We start from the raw sequence: 8,030 nt of genomic DNA on the forward strand, positions 1-8,030 counted from the left end.
TATACATAAAGGTTCAGTACAGCAAAATTGCATCTGCCAAATCCCTAGAACAAACCTGGGCTTGATTACAGGTCTTGCTTTTAAGAAATACAAGGTGTCAGACAGAAATAGGCATTTTAACTCTTGTTAGGTAAAAATATCTTCTTATATCATAGAGAAATTAACTTCTCAGCACTACATCTTTCCTTTGTATTCTCAGAATACTTTGCGCGACCACTTAGCAGGTGAGAAAATCAAGAATTCCCACTCTGCTTTGGTCCAGTGAGAGATGGTGAATGGACAGTGTCTCTGTTCACCCTGCCTCATCTTCCTCAGGAATCCCTGCCTGAACTCCAGTGAAACTGACGTTAGAGAATAGAGGACGCAGAGACTGAGTGCATTATAAACAGCACTCACGTGCTCAAAACTTGTATGTACAAACTGTTACTCCCTGGTGCCACCGGGGAAATGTTAAGATGATGAGTAAATTAGACATGAAAAGAAGGATGACACTGGTGGTGGAGGTGAGGCAGTGAGGAGGCAGAAATAGGATGCTCGGGAACGGGAAGCCATGGGGACCCCACTGAGATGAATGTCCCGAATGCTAGATGTGGTGGTGTCGGCCTTTAGTTCCAGGACAGAGAGGCTAGCAGATCTCTGAACTCTGGGCCAGCCTGGTCTGTGTGTCAAGGTGAGTCCCAGGCCAGATAGAACTACAGTTAGGCCTGGTCTCAAAAAGAAAAAAGAGGACTGGAGAGATGGCTCAGCCATTAAAGGCTAGGCTCACAACCAAAAATATAAGAGTTCGGTTCCCAGCACCCACGGCTGTCTCTCCAGCCACTTTAAGAAAAAAAATATATATAAAAAAAATAAATAAAAAAAAGAAAAGAAAAATAGTGACCGTCCTCAATACTATCAAACCTTAAAAATGAGTTCCAAAGCTGGGGACATGACTCAGTGGGTAAAGTGCTGACTGTGCAATCATGAGGACCAAAGTTTGGATCTCCCAAGTAAACGTCAGGTGGGCGTGGCAGCCTACTTACAGTCCAAGCACTTCAGACATGACATTCTTGGGAAGGCTGGCTCACTAGATGACCCTAATTAGTGACCTCTGTGTTCTCAAGAGACCATCCCTCAGTGAATAAAACGGAGTCAAGAAAAACATCCCAGGCAGTGGTGGCGCACCTTTAATCCCAGCACCTGGAAGGCAGAGCCAGGCGGATCTCTGTGAGTTTGAGGCCAGCCTGGGCTACAGAGTGAGATCCGGACAGGTACCAAAACTACATGGAGAAACCTTGTCACAAAAAATAAAACAAAAGAAAAAAAGAAAAACATCCAGCAAAGTCTGACCTGAGCACATGTGCCCTGTGAACATGAATATACACAGGCACATCACACACATAAACATACACAGAAGATTTAATAATTCCAAAATAACTAGTCTTCCCTCACATCCACAGATTGGTTCCAGGACACACACACACACACACACACACACACACACACACGCAGAAATCAAAATGTACAAATGTACAAATACAGTGTTGTAGTTAGGGTTTCTATTGCTTCAACAAAACACCATGACCAAAAAGCAAGTTGGGGAGGAAAGGGTTTATTTGTCTTACACTTCCACATCACTGTTCATTCCTGAAGGAAGTCAGGACAGAACTCAAACGGCAGGATCCCAGAGGCAGAAACTGATGCAGAAGCCATGGAAGGGAGCTGCTTACTGGCTTGCTTCCATTGGCTTGCTCAGCCTACCTTTTCTTTTCGTTTCTTTTCTTTTTTCTTCTCTTTTCTTTTCTTTTTGTTTTGTTTTTTTGTTTTTTTTTTTTGTTTGTTTGTTTTTTGTTTTTCAAGACAGAGTATTTCTGTGTAGCTTTGCACCTTTTTTGGAACTCACTCTGTAGCCCAGGTTGGCCTGGAACTCAGAGAGATCCGCCTGCCTCTGCCTCCTGAGTGCTGGGATTAAAGGTGTGCGGCACTGCAGGGGCCCACACATCTTTAATCCCAGGAAGTGATGGCAGGAAGCACTAAGGTATATAAGGCGTGAGTAAACAGGAAGTAAACAGGCTGAGGATTTCTTAGAGGTAAGAACTTGGCACTTTCGGGGCCCTCTCTCCAGGTGCAGCCAGAGCCCCTTGCCTGCCCACTGCCCACCACCCTTGAGACATCCGACCCCCGGCGGGCCTCCGGGCCAAGGGACCATGGGGAAGAAGAGCGCCAAGCAAGGTTATCGATAGCGTGTCCGGTGACGAAAAGAAGGGTCCTCTCATCGAGCCGGAGCCCGAAGGTTCCTTGGCCAAGGGCTATGGTTCCACAGGCCTTGTGGCGCCCAGCGGCCACCTTGCCATGCCTCCTCGACAGACCTGGACACGCCAGATGGACTTCGTCATGTCATGCGTAGGCTTCGCTGTGGGCCTGGGTAACGTGTGGAGCTTCCCTACCTGTGCTACAAGAACGGCGGAGGTGTGTTCCTTATTCCCTACGTCCTGTTCGCCCTGCTTGGAGGAATCCCCATTTTCTTCCTGGAAATCTCACTGGGCCAATTCATGAAGGCCGGCAGCATCAACGTCTGGAACATCTGTCCCCTATTCAAAGGCCTGGGCTATGCCTCCATGGTGATGGTCTTCTACTGCAACACCTACCTCATCCTGGTGCTGGCCTGGGGCTTTTATTACCTGGTCAAGTCACTCACCACCACTTTACCCTGGGCCACGTGTGGCCACCCCTGGACCACTCCTGACTGTGTGGAGATCTTTCACCGCCGTGAAGACTGTGCCAATGCCAGCCTGGCCAACCTCACATGTGACCAGCTTGCTGACCATCGGTCCCCTGTCATCGAGTTCTGGGAGAACAAAGTCCTGAGGCTCTGCGGGGCTGGAGGTGCCAGGGTCCCTCAACTGGGAGGTGACCCTATGCCTGCTGGCCTGCTGGGTGCTGGTCTACTTCTGTGTGTGGAAGGGGGTCAGATCAACAGGAAAGATCGTGTACTTCACCGCTACATTCCCCTATGTGGTCCTCGTCTTGCTGCTAGTGTGAGGGGTACTGCTGCCTGGAGCCCTGGATGGGATCATCTACTATCTCAAGACTGATTGGTCGAAGGTGGGGTCCCCTCAGGTATGGATAGATGCCTGGACCCAGGTTTTCTTCTCTTACACCATCGGCCTGGAGGCCCTCTCAGCCCTAGGCAGGTACAATCGCTTCAACAACAGCTGCTACAAGGATACCATCATCCTGGCACTCATCAACAGTGGGACCAGCTTCTTTGCTGGTTTTGTGGTCTTCTCCATCCTGGGCTTTATGGCCACAGGGCAGGGTGTGCACATCTCTGAGGTGGCAGAATCAGGGCCTGGCCTGGCCTTTATTGCCTACCCACAGGCTGTCACACTGATGCCTGTGGCCCCACTCTGGGCTGCCTTGTTCTTCTTCATGCTGATGCTGCTCGGTCTGGATAGCCAGTGTGTAGGAGTGGAGGGCTTCATCACCGGGCTCCTGGATCTCCCCCCAGCCTCCTACTACTTCCGTTTCCAAAGGGAGATCTCCGTGGCCCTCTGCTGTGTCCTCTGCTTTGTCATTGATCTCCATGGTGACCGATGACGGGATGTACGTCTTCCAGCTGTTGGACTACTACTCAGCTAGCGGCACTACCCTGCTTTGTCAAGCCTTTTGGGAGTGTGTGGTGGTGGCTTGGGTTTATGGAGCTGACCGCTTCATGGATGACATTGCCTGTATGACTGGGTACCGGCCTTGCCCCTGGATGAAATGGTGCTGGTCCTTCTTCACTCCATTGGTCTGCATGGGCATTTTCATCTTCACCATTGTATACTACGAGCCGCTGGTCTACAACAATACTTATGTGTACCCCTGGTGGGGAGAAGCCATAGGCTGGGCCTTTGCACTCTCTTCCGTGCTGTGTGTACCCCTCCACCTCCTGGGTTGTCTCCTCAGGGCAAAAGGAACCATGGAAGAGCACTGGCAGCACCTGACCCAGCCTATCTGGGGCCTCCACCACCTGGAGTACAGAGCTCAGGATGCAGATGTCAGGGGCCCGACCACCCTGACTCCAGTGCCTGAGAGCAGCAAGGTCATTATGGTGGAGAGTGTCATGTAACAGGCACCCCCAGCTCATATCACCAGCTCATCCTTTGTTAGCCACAGCAGCCCCTGCTTTAGCCTCTTCCAATCCCTCCAGGGGATTGCCTTTCCTTGACAGTTTGGGGGTCTGCCTGGGGGAAGGGGAGGAAGCACCACGAGTGTTAACAAAAATAACTTTTTCTGTTTTTATTAAAATGCCAAGAATATCACAGCTTCCCCCCCCCCCTCAAAAAATATCTTGAAGAAGAATGGAACCTACTGTACTGTAAACTTGGGACTGGCTGTGAGACACAGTTCTGCCACAAACACAATTGACATTGTGCCGTGGATATCACCCTGTATGCTGTGAATGTGTTGCTCTGATTGGTTAATAGTAAAGTGCTGATTGGCCAGTAGCTGGGCAGGAAGTATAGGCGGGACAAAGAGAGAGGAGAATTCTGGGAACAGGAAGGCTGAGTCAGAAGGTGCTGCTAGCCACAGCCATGAGAAGCAACATGTAAAGATACCGGTAAGCCATGAGCCACGTGGCAAGGTATAGATTAACAGAAAAGGGCTGAGTTTAAGTGTAAGAGCTAGTCAGTGGTAGGCCTGAGCTAATGGCCAAGCAGTTTTAATTAATATAACCCTCTATGTGTTTACTTGAGTCTGAGCAGCTGTGGGCCTGGGCAGGACTGTAGTAAACTCCAGCTACAACATTGCTCCAAACCACAGAGTAGACACACACAAAAAAAATTTCTGCCGGGAACCATGACCATGCCTAACAATGACTTTGAAATCTCCAAAAATATGATGGGATCCCACAACAATGATTCCACATGGACTATAATAAAGCCATTAAGCTGATTAGTACCAGCCAAAGATGGGCTTTGGACTACAAACTGTTCAGAACAATTTCAAGATGGCTAGCTGAGAACCCCACAACAATGATTTCATCAGGATGATGATAATACCACTAAGATGACAAACACCACCCAAAGATCAGCTTTGGACTACAAACTGCTGAAGATAATTTCCAGATGGCTAGCTGAGATAATCTAGCCTAACAGACTACTTGAGCAAGGACTTGAGACAAGCCCTGCACTTTTTCATTATGCAGAGACTTGACAACAAATGATAAGCTAACTCTCCCAGGAATTGACAATTTCTTTTCAGAATCCCCTAAAGATGCCTTCGCTCCTAGACAGCCAGAAGTAATTTTAAGAACACTAGGCCCATATTCCCAAGAGGTGGGATGGGTGGTTTTTGGTCGTTCAGTGGGTTATGGATAATTGTCATTGTTTAGGATGGTTGGTTACAAGTTGTTAACTGATGATGGAAAGGAAAAAAAAAGCTAAACAAAGGAGATTAAATTCAAGGCTCTTGTTTGAAAAAAAAGAAAGAAAAAGAAAAGAGAATATAGATAAGAGGTAGATTATTGGATCTACTCAAAAAAATATATAGAAATAATAGGATAAAAGGGTAGATTATTGAATCTACTCTGAAGAAAAAAGAGGATATAGATATGAAAAGAAAAAAGGTAGATTATTGAATGTACTCTTAAAAAACCCATAGAAATGATAGAATAAAGAGATTATTGAATCTACTCTGAAAAAGAAAAAATTATTTATTAATTTATCTTATATAGATATAAGATAAAAAGGTAAAATTTTTAAAAAGGTAGATTATTGTATCTACTTTTAGAAAGCAACTACTACTTTTAAATATTTTACATTGGATTGGATTTTTGTATATTGTATATAAATTATGTATATTGATACAAATTTGAGATTGATTTTGTTAGAAAATACTGTACACCTATTTTTAATCTTGTTCAAGGTAGTGTACCTATACAGTTCATTTAACAATGTAATGCAAACTGCTAGTCTTGAAAGTTATTATTACCAACTAATTAGGATATAAAGAAATGCAGGTTAGTAGTTAGTCATTACAATTGAACTTGTAGTTATATTAGGTCTGTTTAAGTCAAGCAGAGATATATTTTAGATAGACAGGTCATCTTCAAACACTTCAGAGTTCTACAAAATATGGCATTTAAGATGTTTTAATAACATAGTTTTTTTTCTTTATGACTATAAGACATGTCTATTCCTGGCAGCACCAATCTACTTCAGAGAAAATAATGGGAATCGAAGAAACTCCTTATGGGGTTTACTTTAATTGTGGCAAAAGTTAGGCACTGGACAAGAAAGTGCCTTTGCCTCGACTACTGATAGTTTGCTATCCAAAATGGAGAAGCAGGACATAAAACAAAGGACTGCTGATCCTTGCCAAGACAAGGAAGAAGGCCCCTTAGAAAGTCCTGCTTCACAAATGAGTCTGTCAGATATGCTAGGCCTGTAGGCTAAAGGTGGATGCAATGCCCAACATTGCAGAGGGACTTTGCATGACTGTCTAGGCAACCAGCTGTTTCTGTCATTTCTCACATTTTTTGGAAGTCTCTTGTTTGCACTTCCTGATTACAAAGTTAATATTATTTCCTTCTTGGGTCATTGAGGGAGTTGAAGATTAGATAGTTTTAGTTTTCCTTGTTAATGAATTCAGAAAAGAAACTCACTACAGAGGTGTAAAGCGTATAAGTTTGAAAGACATCAAAAGATAGTTTTTGGTTGGTAATACAAGTTAGGGTAGAACATGCATTAGGCACAACATTTTGGACTCACCAAGATAGGATAATGGAATTTTTTGTTTGAATTTGTCAAATATTAATGGACTAGAGATTGTTAATGTAATTCTTGACTGTATATATTATATATACTTATTGTACTTTTTGTGTATAATTTGTCTTAGTTATCACCTTCTTTTATCATTTTAGACAAAGAAGGGGAAATGTGGTTGATATATGTGTACCTTAACAAACTTACCTGGGGATCAGAGAACAAAGCCAGCCACTAGATTAGACATAGAGGCCAGATAGTGTTGGCACACACCCTTAATCCTATCATCACTCAGGAGGCAGAGATCCATCTGGATTTCTATGAATTCAAGGCCACATTGGAAACAAAATCAAGGGTAGTGGTATACAAGTCCCAGCACTTGAGATCTCATGTTTTTGCTTGGGAAGCACACAGACCTTTAATCCCAGGAAGTAATGGCAGGAAGCAGAAAGGTATATAAGGCGTGAGGACCAGGAACTAGAGGCTTTTTAGTAGCAGTTCAGCTGAGACACTTTTGAGTGAGGACACAGAGGCTTTCAGTCTGAGTAAACAGGAACTCACTCTCTTGGGATTTCCTAGCTTGTTCTTGTGGCTGGCTTGTTCTACTCCTCTGATCTTTCAGCTTTCACCCCAATATCTGGCTCTGACTTTTTTTTATTAATAATACCTTTTTAAGATTTGTGTTACAGACAGGTGCAGTGGTACATTCTTGTAATCCCAGCACTTTGGAGAGGAAGGCAGCTGGATTAGAAGTTCAGGGTAATCCTCGGCTATGAAGTAAGTTCAAGACCAGCCTAGGTTACCTGAGATCCTGTCAAACAAACAATAGTAAGTCTTATGCTAATTTCATTTCTGTTGTTGTGATAAATTGTCCTGCCAGAAAAGCAGCTTTAATAATTCTAGGCCATAGTCCACCATAGCAGAGATGTTGACAGGAATTTAAAAGAGCCAGTCAGAGTACACCACAGTCAAGAGCAGAGAAATGACCTGCATGTTTACTCCCTCTGCACTTACACAGTTCTAATCCCGTCAGAATTACTTTTCTGTTACTGTAGAAAGACCAAGGCAATTTATAAAAGGGAGTGTTTATTTGAGATTTACAGTTTCGGAGGGTTAGAGTCCATGGTGGTCATGTCCGGGACCACGGCAACAGGCAGGAAGGCATGGTGCTGGAGCAGTTGCTGAGAGCTCACGTCTTGAGACACAACCACAAGGCAGAGAGAGACACTGGGAATGACATAAATGTCTGGAAATCTCAAAGCTGCAGTCCCCAGTGACACCTAATCCTTCCCAAGTAGG

General features: G+C 44.7%; 1 pseudogene; it reads left to right on the plus strand.

The window, feature by feature from the left end:
* The first annotated feature begins 2,041 nt into the window (after positions 1-2,041).
* Positions 2,042-4,218, plus strand: LOC102917307 (sodium- and chloride-dependent creatine transporter 1 pseudogene; annotated as a pseudogene).
* The last annotated feature ends 3,812 nt before the right edge of the window (positions 4,219-8,030 follow it).

The sequence above is a fragment of the Peromyscus maniculatus genome, chromosome 11, assembly GCF_049852395.1.
Source record: "Peromyscus maniculatus bairdii isolate BWxNUB_F1_BW_parent chromosome 11, HU_Pman_BW_mat_3.1, whole genome shotgun sequence".
Lineage (NCBI taxonomy): Eukaryota > Metazoa > Chordata > Mammalia > Rodentia > Cricetidae > Peromyscus > Peromyscus maniculatus.